This window comes from Fukomys damarensis, unplaced genomic scaffold (assembly GCF_012274545.1).
Source record: "Fukomys damarensis isolate Sample0158 unplaced genomic scaffold, DMR_v1.0_HiC HiC_scaffold_17, whole genome shotgun sequence".
Classification (NCBI taxonomy): domain Eukaryota; kingdom Metazoa; phylum Chordata; class Mammalia; order Rodentia; family Bathyergidae; genus Fukomys; species Fukomys damarensis.
In genome coordinates this window covers 32,116,729-32,130,516 of record NW_022900929.1, presented here as the reverse complement: position 1 = coordinate 32,130,516, position 13,788 = coordinate 32,116,729, and the positions used below count along the sequence as shown (strand labels likewise).

At 37.6% G+C, this 13,788-nt stretch overlaps 1 protein-coding gene across 1 annotated transcript in view; it reads left to right on the top strand.

Moving 5' to 3' along the window:
- Positions 1-13,788, top strand: part of Golm2 (golgi membrane protein 2) — a 117,770-nt gene that overhangs the window by 7,419 nt on the left and 96,563 nt on the right. The window lies entirely within an intron of this gene.

Sequence of the window (13,788 nt, the reverse complement as noted above, 5' to 3'; positions counted from 1 at the left end):
GATCTGTTTTGTTACTTTCTGTGCTTTGAGTTCAGGGTGTCCTGGTGGTTCACTATTGGCCTTTTCATCCTCATTTGCCCTACTGTTTGCCATTGGTGAACTGCAAGTCTGTCCTTGTGTCTTGCTTAAGTATTTTCTCATTTTTATTTTTGTTGTCGGACTGTCCTTGATTTAATCTCTGGGTTATCACCCAAATCTTTCTGATATATTTGCACCCTAGCTTCTGTGTCTCTACCGACCCACAGACACTCTCATCTTCATAACATCAGAGAAACAGCTCATCAGATCAACTGCAATGCTTTATCCCAACTGATACAATCAGCAACACATTAAGATCAAGCACAAGTTGGACACTGACCACCTGTGGTAGTCATTAGTCTATCACCCTTAAATCATTTGAATTAAATTGAAATCAAGAAGCAGTCCAGAACATGTCTGCATTGAACAAAATTTCAATATAGTGTATTTACCATTTAATGGTTCAGACAGAGCGAGGATGCAAGTCCCCTGGTCTCAGTTAGCTGATGGCTGAACCCCATGACCCTGACTGACCTCAGGCTGCCGGGCCCAGATTGAGTTCCCCAACCTTCTGAATGGTTGAACTCCACAACGTTCTATTACAGGTTTCCCACGCCCTCTCTTTAAAGATGTTCAAAGTTGGGAACTCAGAAAAATACCCTTGATGACCACCTCTGCCTCTGCAGAGTGGGTCCAAAGACTGGCACAGTCAGGGGGTCTGAGAGTGTGTGGGGGAGAGGGGGGAGTTATGGTGGTTCATAGGCACCCGCTTGGCTACCTTCCTGGCGCTTGAGTGACGGCGGCTGGGGCGGGAGCAGGCGTGGCTCTCCTTCCGGTGGTGGATCAGGGCCCAGGCTACCTCCCAGCGCTTGAGCCATGGCGGTTCTGGTCTTTTACTCTTTATGGAGGCACTTTTTGTTAATCACTCCTCTGTAAATTGGATAGTATTGTATTCCTTACCTGTTGTTTTTGAACTTGTCTCCTGTCAAACAAATTTATGATATGATTCTTAAGAGAGTTATATGAAGATGCCCTGAATTGTACCAATGGTCCAGAGGAATCCTATTGCATTATAATATGTATAGCTCCTGAAATTTTGCTATAGTCATTGAAAGAATGACAGTTTCTTTCTTTTTTTTTTTTTTTTTTTTTTTTTTTTTTTTTTGTCTCTTTAAGAGCATGCCTCTTCTGTAATAAGACAGGTAGCATTCTGGCTACAATCTGTAGAAAGCAGATTTACTACAATTAAAATAATGTTACTTTTTTAGAAATTTTGAAATTAGCCTTTATCTGAAGTGCCATAATAGACTCTTAATTTACTTTTTCTGTAATTGTTTAAATTATTAGAACTGCTTCAAAATATACATTTTAAGATTCTATTCAAAATGATACATTATAGTGGCAAAGATGACCAAATATTTGCATATTTACTCTTTTGATTGTATCAAAACTTTTACAACCTTAAAAATAGGAAAGAAAGAAATCCATAAAGGATACAATAAGATAAGGCATTTTATTGATATAGTACTTTGTGACATTTCAGCTTGTTATATGTATAAGTCATTTATTTGAGAAAAGTGAAACTGTGTGCTAGATATTAGGGCAAGAAATGTAAGATTCAGTACTCTTGGTACTTTTCCTATAGAAACTATCTATTTCTAGAAATTTTTTACCATCCCAAACAAAATTTCTACCAATTAATCAATAACTTTCCATTCTCCCTCCCTGTAGCACCTGGCAACCTCTATACAACTATTTTTTTCTTTTCCATGAATGTATTTATTCTAGATACTTCACATAAGTGAATCATACAGTATTTGTGCTTTTTGTTTCTGGCTTATTTTACCTAACATGTTTTTAGAATTCATCCCAGTTGCAGCATATAGTAGAACTTCATTCCTCCTTAAAGCTGGGTAATGTTCCATTATTTGTCCATTCGTCATTTGGACCCTTGAATTGTTTCCATCTTTTGGTTAGGTAAGTAAAGTACCTAAGAGTGGAATTACTGAATTATATTCTGTTTCTAACTGTTTTTTTCTTTTGTGGTACTAGGGATCAAATAATGGGTCTTGTGCTAGGATAAGCATTCTGCCACTGAGCTACATCCCCCGGATCTTACTAAGTTGCTCAGGAAGGCCTTGAACTTGTGATCCTTTTGTCCCAATTGCCATAGTCAGCTTCATTTTTTCTTTAGTTGCCTCGAACTTATCAAATCTGAGGATATGAATATTTCTCATGTTTTCTTCTAAGAGTTTTATAGGTTTACATCTTGTGTTTAGGTCTTTCCTCCGTTTGAATTTATTTTTCTATATGGTATGATATAAAAGTCTAACTTCATTGTTTTATATGTGTTATGTAGTTGTCCCAGCCTTCCCCATTGGCATCCATATAGAAAATCAGTTGACCATATATTTGTAGTTTATTTCTGGGCTTTCTAGACTTAGATGTTTAACAGCCTTAAATGCCATATGAAAGAATTTTATTTCACTTTCAAGGTGAAGAAGGATATACAAAAACTTATTTTGAAAAGATAATTATGTATGTGTGTGGATAGAGGATGATTGTACAGAAATAAAATCAAGGTCACTTAGGGAATAAATTATAGGGAAGTTTAGGCAAGAACTATGAGCCTAAATTTAATATAGTGGCAATAAGAATAGAGAAGTATGGACTTAAAATTTGATTAACTTTTACCAGGGATTGAACTCAGGACCTTGCAGGCATGGTGCCACTGAGCTAAATCCCTAGCCCCTTGGTTAACTTTTATAACTATGTGGTACTATAAGTATGTAGGGCTTGTCAATTTTATAGATGAGAAAAGTAAAGCTTCTAAAAGGTATTTGCCTCTGGTCTCATGAGTAACAGACTTTTGGTTTCTAATAAGTAGGTTTTCCACAGTATGAATTTTTTTTAGGTAAAAAAAATATAAGCAATGGGAAACAGATCAGATTTGCACATATTTATTGTTTTATGAATTACATAGAAAAAGTTCAGTATACAGATGCTTTTTTCTCAATTTTTATTTTTTATTAGTACATGTTTCTGGTATAATGATCAAATTCCTCATGGGGAGCAAGTACATGTGCACAATATAGCTTAATTCTTTTTTTCATTACCTTCCCCTCCTCTCCCTTCCCCCTCACACCATCTCTTGGTTCTCCTTATTTTCAAAAAGATCTATCTTCCTGCTTCTTATTATGTCTTTTACTTTGCTCTTTATTTGTATTTTGAATTTCTCATATAAGAGAAACAATGTAATATTTAAGCTTGTGTGTCTTAGTTATTTCACTAAGTAGTATAATCTTGAGATGCATCCACTTTCCTACAAATGATTTGTTTATACTTCTTTATGGCAGAGTATCACTCCACTATGTATAAATTCCACACTTTTTTATTCATTCATCTATTGATGGACATATAGGCCTCTTCCAAGATTTACCTATTATGATGTGCTGCTATAAATGTGGGTATGCATCACTCACATCCTGCTTCAGCTTCCTAAGAGCTGGGATTACAGGCATTCGGCACCACACCTGGCTGTACCCTGAAGTTGGTTTTTAGTTAATTATCAACCCCTTCCCAAAATAGCAACTGATTAAACATTATCTGGCAATATGGCAGTAGCTTTATTGGGCTTCTTCTCCAGTTGTGTGGTGTGTGTGGGAAAAGTTACTTTGGAATAAAGCCTCATGCTGTTTTTGCAGTTTATATCAGCCATGGGCTTTTCTTGGGGCTAATGCTGCTGGCCAAACTTGTTGTTTCTCCCTACAGCACTCAACCTAGGGTCTTAACCTTGTGTCTGTGGAGACAGGTTCCTCTTCCTGTCAGAGTAAGCTTCAAATATTGCTTTGTTATTTTCACTGCATTGTGGTCCATTTCTCTCACTTCTCTGTAGCTTCTGATTTTTCTGTCAGTTCCTTCCTGGTTCCTGGAGATCCAGGTTTTTTTCCTCTTCGTCAAGTTATTTTTCAGGGATCTGGATTCTGGCTCTGAGAGTATGAATTCCTACTCTGCCATGTTGGTTCATCAGATGACACTCTTGAAGACAACCATGGGAAAATCATTATCTGAATGTTGGACTAAAATTGAAGCTTAAGTGGATATGTATAGGAGAAAATCATCAAAAGCATACTTATAGTTAGATCAGTGGTGTAAAATAGGAACTGGGTTTCAACTAAATATCTACTTCAGTGAAGCTATAGGATACAAATCAATTATACTTCTAATCACAAACAACTTTTGGAAAAGAAAATTATGAAAACAATCACTCACAATAACAACTAAAATAATAAAATACTTAGTAAATGTAATAAAAAAGGTGAAAACCTTTGTACACTGAAAATTTTAAATCCTTCAAAAAGGAAATTAAAGAAGACTCAGATAAATAGAAAGACAACCTATGTTCATGCATTGGAAGAATCAATATTGTTAAAACATCCTAACTGTCCAGTATGATTTACACATTCAGTGCAAATCCTATCAAAAGTCCAATTTGCATTAAGAAGTAGAAAAAAAATTCAGTTCATTTGGAACCACAAAAGAGACCTAGAATAGCCAAAGAGATCTTGAGAAAGGACAGAATTGGAGGATGTACACTTCTTAACTTCAAAACTTACTACAAAAAAAAATATGGTATTGGCATAAACACAGACATACAGACTGATAGAACAGAATAAAGAACCCAGAAGCGTACTCACAGATACATCATCACCAGATCTTTGGCAGGAACACAAAATGAACAAAGAATAGTATCTTCAATAAACAGTATTGAAAAAACTGTATATCTACATGTAGAAGAATGAAATTTAACTATTATGTCCTCCTGTATACACTAATCAACTTAGTTGATCAAACTTAAATTTACAACCTGAAACTGTAAAACTACTAGAAGAAAACACAAGAGAAACCTTAATTCCATTGGCGTTGGCAGTGATTCTTTTTTTTTTTTTCGGATGTGACACCAAAAGCATAAGCAACAAAAACAAAAATAGACAAATGAGATTATATAAAACAGAAGAACATCTGTGCTGTCAATTAAACAACACAGTAAAAAATGCAGCCTAAGCTAGGCGTGGTGGTGCATGCCTGTAATCCCAGCACTTCAGAGGCCGAGGCAGGAGGATTACTGTGAGTTTGAGACCAGCCTGGGCTGCTGTGTTAGTGAGTCCCAGGGCAGTCTCAACTACATAGTGAGACACTGACTCCAAAAAAAAAAAAAAAAAAAAAAAAAGGGCAGTCTACATAGTGAGAGAAAATATTTGCAAGGCACATATCTGACAAAAGGTTAATATCCAGAATACATAGGAACTTGTACAATTCAATAGCAAAACTCACCTATTTTAAAGATGAGTGAAGGATCTGAATAGATCTCCAAAGAATACATACAAAAGACCAATAGGCATATGAAAGTATGTTTAACATCACTAATCATCAAGGAAATGCAAATCATGTAAATACAATGAAAGCTGAGTATGGTGGCATTTGCCTATAATCTCATTACTCTGGAAGGCTGAGGTAGGTACATCACAAAATTTTGAGTCAGCCCAGGCAAGTTAGCATGACCCTGTCTCAAAATAATAATAATGATAATGACAATAAAGGGTTGGGGATGTAGCTAAGCACAAAGGCTGTGGATTCAACTCCCAGTACCACAAAACAAAAAACATAATGAGATATACCTGTGTCAGTGATTATTATTGGAAAGATGAGAAATAGCGTGTTAGCAAGCATGTGGAGAAGGGGAACCCTTGTACACTACTCATGGGATTGTGAATTGTTATAGCCACTATGGAAAACAGTATGGGTGTCTGTCTTATGATCCAACATTCCTTTTTCAGGGTATATATTCAAAGGATGGTTAATGGGTTGAGGGGGCCAGGGTGAGTGTGAACATATTGCTCAAGTGGTACAAAGTTTTAATTATGCGATATGATTCTGATCTAGAAGTATAATGTTTAGCAATGTGACTGTAATTAATATTGTGTAGAAATTTGCTAAGAGGGTAGATCTTACGTGTTCTCACTACATATACACACACACACACACAAAGTAGGAACCGGTGAAGGTAATGTTAGTTTGAGGTGACTGTTTCACATACATGTGTGTGATAAATCATCAGATTGTACCATATAATCTTTAATGGTCAGATATACTTCAGTTTTACAAAGTAATTTGGGATTAAAATCATACCCTGAAAAATTCTGTGAGATTCCCTGTCTTGTTTTAGCCAACAAGGTTAAATTTTAGAGGCTACAGTGCTGTGTTGGGAACAGTAAATGCATTTGTCTTAGTCATTTTCTCATCTCTGGGACAAGATACTTGACACCCACAATTTAAAGGAGGAAAGGTTTATTTTGGTTCATGTTTTAGAAGTTTCTGTTGTTGCATGGTCAGCTAGTGACGGGTGAAAGCACAATGGCAGAGGAGAGCTGCTCATGGCATGGCAGACAGGAAGTAGAGAGAAGCGGAAAAAATAAGCCAGAAAGAGAGATACACCCTTCTGTGTCATGCCCACATGATCCACCTACTCTACCCAGACCTCACCTCTTAACAGCAAGTCAGCTATAGTGTCCCCAAGTCCATTGCCTCCCAAAAGCCCTACCTATGATCATGTGGGACGTTCAGGGAACATCTAGATATAAACTGTAACATTCTGCCCCTGGACCACAGAAGACTCATGTATATCTCTTTATGCAAAATATATTTAGTCCATTTCTATGGATTGCCAGTCTGAATAGTTTCAGCATTGCTGAAAAGTCCAAGCTCAAAGTCTCCTGATACTCAAAGCAAAGTTAAACACTGCTAATATATGAAAGCAAAGGGTAAACATTCACATTTCCAAAAACAGGAATAGGGACCAGAGCCAGACCAAAACTCAGGAAGGCAAACATTAGATCTTATAACTCCACATACAGCACCCAGGGCAAGTTTTGGCAAGATGAGACCCCCAGAGAGCTTGGGTGGCCCCAACCCTACAGCATTGCTGGTAGTTGTAGCCCTCATGGTTTCTCTCATGCTGGCTTGCTCGTTCCTTATGGCTTTCCTTAGATGATTCATGTTCTTGGCTTCTTCAACTTCCTGAAATGTGCCCTATATTTTTGGCTTTGTTCTCACAATTTTAAGCACTGTCTTCTGCAGCTCACACTGGAGCCACATTCCCAGCCTCCCAGGGCTTCTGAAATCTGGGTGGAGTCCTTCCTGACCCCACAGCTCTTGCATTCTTGCCTTTAAAAACAGCACCATGGAAATGATGCTAGTCTGCCACTGGCTCCAGAACTCTGTAAGCCCTTTCTTATCATGGCTGCAGGGGCCTTTGAGTACCTGCATGCTCAGTGCTGTGGATGGATTCCCCTAGCCAATTTCCTAGATGACCTTTCTCAAGCAGGGTGCCCTGGAGCTCTTTTCTAAAAGTAAGGTCTTTCAGATCCTTCCCATGCCCTCAGGCATCATACATTTTGTCCCAAAGTAAAGTACTTGGTTTTTTAAAAATACTAATCTTTTTAGAAACCAAGCTGTCTAGACCCCAACATTACAATAGCTTTCTTTCAGGTGAAATTCAGAACTTTCAAAATTATTCAGCTGTGCCATTCGCTCTTGATTTTCAAGGTAGAACTGGCTAAAAGCCCACAACTGTACCCATGTCACAGGCTGAATGTTGGACTGCCTTGAAATTTCTTCCACTAGATTGGTCCACTGCCTTAACATCACTCTTGTGCAAAGACTCAAGAAATAAGCAAAATTTAGACAATTTTTTTTTTTTTTTTTTGCCAGAGCGTAACACACATGGCCTGGTGTCCAACTGCCAATGGAGACTTCTTCCCAGCTGAAACCTCCTGAACCTTATTGTTTCATTCTGCATTTCTGTCAACATTCTGGTTTTCTGAGCTCTAGTTAGAATAGTCTATCAAGCTTTTCTTACAATAATCTAGGGCTTCTCTAAGCCATCTTCTCCAAACCTTTCCTAACTCCTCCCATAAATCAGTTCCAAAAGTTTCTGAGTCACTTGGGCAGGTAGTACCATAATAGTAACCCCACTTCTTTGGCACCAGAAATCTTGGTCTCTTTCTTTGTTGCCAGGACAAAATACCCTACACCCACAACTTAAAGGAGGTAAGGTTTATTTTCTGTCTCTATATCAATATATAGATATGGATAGATTATATTTTTTAAGTTTCAGTCCCTGAATAATTGGCTGGCTCTAAACATAATTGCCATTGGTAGAAGAGAGCTGCATGATGTACAGAAAACAGAGAGAAAAGAAGTAGCCAGAAAGAGAGTAGACTCAGGTCGTGCCTATAGTGACCTACCTCTTCCAACCTCTTAACAGCCAGTCAGCTATAATGCCCCTATAATCCAGTCACCTCACAAAAAGCCCACCTGTAATCACATGGGGCTTTTATGGGACATCTAGATATAAATGACATTCTTCCCTTTTACATAACAGTAACTAATAGAAAATATTTATAAAGCACTAACTATATACTAGCCAGTATTGCACATATTTTGCTTATCTTGAGTGTAATCTTTTTACCAACCTATGAGTTGATAGTATTCTTTATATATAATGAAAGTGAAGCACAAAGAAGCTAAGCAGTGTGTCCAAAATAATACAACTAGTCAGTGGTAGATTCAGAATTTAAACCCAGACTATCTGATCTTCAAGATTGCTCTTTTGTTTTTTTTTGTAGGGGGTTGTTTGTTTGTTTTTGATACTGGGGATTGAACCTGGGACCTTGCACTTGCACTTGCAAGGCAGGCAGCGGCACCACTGAGCTAAATCCATGGCCTCAAGATTGCTCTTTTAAAGCCTCTACATAATTAACAGTTCTTTACTTACCTGAAATACTAGGTACAATATTGATTATATAATGCCAGGTTAAGAAAAATCTGGAAAAGTCACCAAAAATCAACTAAAAAGTTTTGGAAAAGAACTTGAAAAGGCATATGACTAAATAATATGGATATAATAAACTTTTCAGACCAAATTCTGCAAAGTCATTTTGTAGTTATATATACCCTACTTATAAATGATACATTCTTATAATTTATGCCACTGCCTGATGCCTCATAGTATCTCTTACCTTTATTGAAGAAGAGAAGGAAATTATTTTACAGCTTTGTGGGGAAAGTTTAACAGGTTTGTCTTCCTTCACTGTGGTAGTCCTTCTCAAGATGAGACCAATATTTACTGCCTACAAATATTACTGTCTAAAGTGCCTCCAATTAGAGATTTATATAATAGCATGGTATCCATATTTTCCTGTGAAAAATCATACAGGATGTCTGAAAAATATTTTTTTAAACTGTGCTAAATGTGTGTATGATAACACACACACCTTCACAGGAGTGAGAAGGGAAAATCATTCCACAGAGCTGGGATGAGAACAAGAAATATAGACATTATTTAGTGACAGAGTTATATTTCTGCAATTAGGTCATTAAGTGAATTGGTCGCTAACTGAGGAATTAGATGTAGTATGTACATTACAATATGAGAACAAGGGAAACCCTAACTTGAAGACTTTGCTTTTATTTGCATACTACTTACATGCAATACTGTAAAGTATAGCAACATAAAACAATGGTGCTATACTATACAGTAAAATCAGCAAAAATTACAGTACTGCTGGGGAGTTAGCTAAGTGGCACTGTGCCTGCCTGGCAAGCACAAGGTCCTGAGTTCAATCCTCGGTGCTAAAAAAAAAAAGAATGCTCAAAAATTACAGTACTGTATAAACAAGGTACACTGTACTAAAAAGAGACACTGAAGCTCTATAAACAAGATGTACAGAACTGTACAAAAAAAAAAAAAGACGGGTCATAAGACCAAACAGCACATCTCAGTCAAGTCTGTGCAGTTGTTAAACAGCTAGAACATTAAACAAAGGATATCTGTATTTGCCAACACTAATAACTGCCTTGATTATTAATATAGTCTAATATGAACCTAACAATGGATTTCAGATTCTTGAAATTTAAAGGTTATGAACTTCAAACTTGCCTGTTCTTAGGAGAATGTATCAAAAAATAGATCAAAACTGGTACTTCATCTGAACCACTAATCCTTTACTTACTTTCTAGCAGCCAGTCATTTTTTAATTTTGTTTTTGTTTGTTATTGCTGGTTTTTTTTTTTTTTTTTTTTTTGTAGCAGGGATCAAACTCAGGTCCTTGCTATTGCAAGGCAAATGGTAGAACCACTGAGCTAAATCCCCAACCCTATTTTAGGGATTTTTTTTTTTTTTGTACCAGGATTGAACTCTGGCCCTTGTGCTTGTGAGGCAGGTGGCAGAACTATTGAGTTAAATCCTAAATCCCGGCCCATCATTTTTAGGATTTTTTTGGTACTGCAGATCAAACTCGGGACCTTGCAGTTGCAAGGCAGGCGGCAGAAACACTGAGCTAAATCCCAGGCCCCCTGTTTTTGTTTTTTTCAGGCTGGCCCTGAACTCACTATATAGCCCAGGCTGGCCTAGAATTCATGGTGATCCTTCTGCTTCAGCCTCCCATGTGCTGGGATTATAGGCATGCACCGCTATGCCCAGCTCAACTCATTCTTTATTTTTTTCTCTTTCAAGCTAAGATTCTGTGGTTCATTGTTTCATTTTAGCTTCTTATCATTATCCTCTATTATATAAAGCTTATTTCAAGTGTAGCTAGAGAAAATTATATAACCAGATCTGTAGAAATTTGTGATTAGCAACTCAGCTTAGTTTTTATTGCTGTTGCTGCCATTCTTTTTTCTTTTTGCGGTACTGAGAATTGAGTTCAGGGTTGTGTGCATGCTAGACAAGTGCTCTGCCATTTATCTACATCCCCAGCCCTTTTAAAAAATGATTTACTTGGGCTGAGTATTTAGCTCAGTGGTTCAGCCACCTGCCTCACAAGTGCAAGGACCTAAGCTCGATCCCTGGTACCAAAAAAAAGCTTTACTTCTTAGGCAGGATCTTGCTAAGTTGCCCACCATGGCCTTGAACTCTTAATCCTCCTGCCCAGACTTTTGAGTAGTTGGTGTTATGTGGAATTACTGGCATGTACCACCATACTGGGCTTTAGCTGATTTTTAGTAGCACCTTGCAAATTACATTTCTCCAGGAAATACACCCTTTCCAACAACTTTCAAATCTGTATTCTTATGTTCCTTCCACCTGCCCATTCTAGGTCATCACTTAAGTTTTTTCATTCCTTCTTCAAAGCTCAGCGGTTATCCTGTTTCTTGCTTGTCTAAAAGTTGGATGGATAGAACTTTCAATACCAGATCTGTAGATATACCGTACACCCTACTCTTGCATCTTTCTCCTTTGTTAGAACAAAAGGTCCACCCTTCTGTGAGGGCTTACCTTTTCATTTGTTCTGGATCCACCTGTGCAAAGACCTTGTATTCCTATTAATCCTCTGATAGTCAGTCTCCCTGCCTATACTGCTCCTCCACATTTAAAAAAAAGGCCTACTAGATTCTTACCTTTTCTGGTAATATTTCTTGAAAAGAGAATTGTCTTTGTTCCCATCCCCTTTTCCTCTTCCTGCTTTTCATATCTCAGCATCGCTTTCCCCAGTACTCACTCTGTGTTCTTGGTTTCCATTGCAGCTCTCATGTTTTTCTCCTTTCTGTTTATTTCTTCATCTTCCTTGCTGACTTTAGCTCTGTTCTTCATTAAGTGTTGCAGTTCAGTTTTCTGTCTGAGATCCTTGTCTTTTCATTCTTTGAATAAGCAATCATATTCACCTACAAAAGTTATGACATCATGTATACTCATGACTCTAAAATGTGTGTCCTTAAACCAGACCTCTTTTCTGTCTTTTGTATATTGCTGTATCTCCTGGCCTTGTACGATGTCTTTCACTTGGTTAAGTGTTCACACGTTTGCTTGTGATGTCCAACAATATGAATGATTAAGCAAGTTTATTTATTGTGATTTCTTTTCTTAACAGACCAGGAGCAAACACTTTGTACCCTCAGGCCTACTATATAGTTTATACTCAGTAAATACTTAATATACAACTGATTGAATAAATAATGAAGGAATACCACAATAAAATACCGTTCTTAAATAAGATGAGTGAGTAAATGAAACACTTTTTGTGGAGTTCACTCTGGCTAACCAAAACCAAAGTTCTTGTTTATTCATTCTTTATTATTTTACTGCTTATTTTTGGTGCTGGGAGTTGAACCCAGGGCTTTGACACTGAGCTACATCCTCAGCTCTTTATTTACTTTATGTGTTTTTGTTTTTTTTAATTTGGAGATAGGGCCTCACTAAGTTGCCCAGGTGGGCTCAAAGCAGGGATCCTCAGTCCTCCTCCCAGAGTGCTGGCATTACAAGGCATGCACCACCACGCTCAACGACTCATCTATTCGTTTATAAAATATAACTGTGTCATTTAGAAGTGTTTCGAGAGAAACCATAATCCCTTGAATGGATCGAGTTAAAGTTGCAGGTGTGTTTGGAATGTCCATTGTACCATGTGTGAAATGTAAGAGGTATGGGATTTTTTCTTTTTTAAGGTCAGATCTAATATATACACATTGGTTGCAGGCACAAACTCAGCTAGAGTTTGGAGTTGAGAGAGTGTCAGAATCTGTTGTAGATATGTGACGTAGGGGAGACTTTTTTCATCCATGAGATGGAGAAAATCTCTGAGCCTACTTTGTAGGGTAGTTGTAAGGATCAAATGAGATATATTCATAATGCACTTAGCATAGGATTTGGCACAGAGTAAGAATTTAATATTCATTAGTTACACTGCAGTTTGAACCTTGAATGTTCTGCAGTGACTCATGTGTTGAATGTTGAAGTCTTGGACCCCAGCCTGTGGCACTGTCCCCAGCCTGTGACAGAACCTTGAGGAAATGATGCCCAAGGGGAAGTTAAGTCATTGGGGGGTACCCTTGAAGAAGATGTTAGGACCCCAAACCTCTTCTCTACTTCATGGCCATGATAAGATGAGCTGACCTCTGGTGAGTGCTCCCTGCTGTCATTGCTAGCATGCTATAGGAGCAAAGGCAAGAGGACCAAGCAATCATGGACTGAGACCAGGATCTAAAATGAACCTGGGACGGGTAGGGGAAAGGAAATAAGGGAAAAGAAAAAATATGAGAAAAGGAAAAAATGGAAACAAAGTCTTTGTAAACAGGGAAGGGAGGAGGGGGTAAAGGGAGGGCTGGGGTATGGGGAAAAAATGAGAACCAGGATCTGTCATGTAAAGGTGCAAGATCCCAATGATGAATGTCACTATACTGTATACCTAAAATGTACCGATACACTCAATGAGATAAAAATAAAATAAACCTGTCCTTCTTATAAATTGATTATCTCAAGTATTTTGCCATAGTGACAGAAAGTTAATACGTTAATGACACTTCATCTTGATCCAGTTTATATAAGTTCCAGCTGAAAATACAAGGTGGATGAGTAATTGCTACATTGGCTCCTTATCAGTCAGTCACTTTATTTTATTTTATTTATTACTTTTTTATTTTTTAGGACTAGCAATCAAATCCAGGGCTTTCACACCGAACTACTTCTTCAGCCCTTTTTAAAGTTTTTATTTTGCAACTGGGTCCTCTTAAGCCACTAAATTGCCAAGGCTTAGTTCAAATTTGGGATCTTCCTGCTTCAGCCTCCTAGTGTACTTGTTTCACAGGCATATACCACCATGCCCAGCTTCACTTGAACTTTTTAAAATAAAGATTTCTGTGACATTCATAGACTACTGGATCACACCAGGGGATAGGGAGGAAAGAATATATACATATATATATATATATATA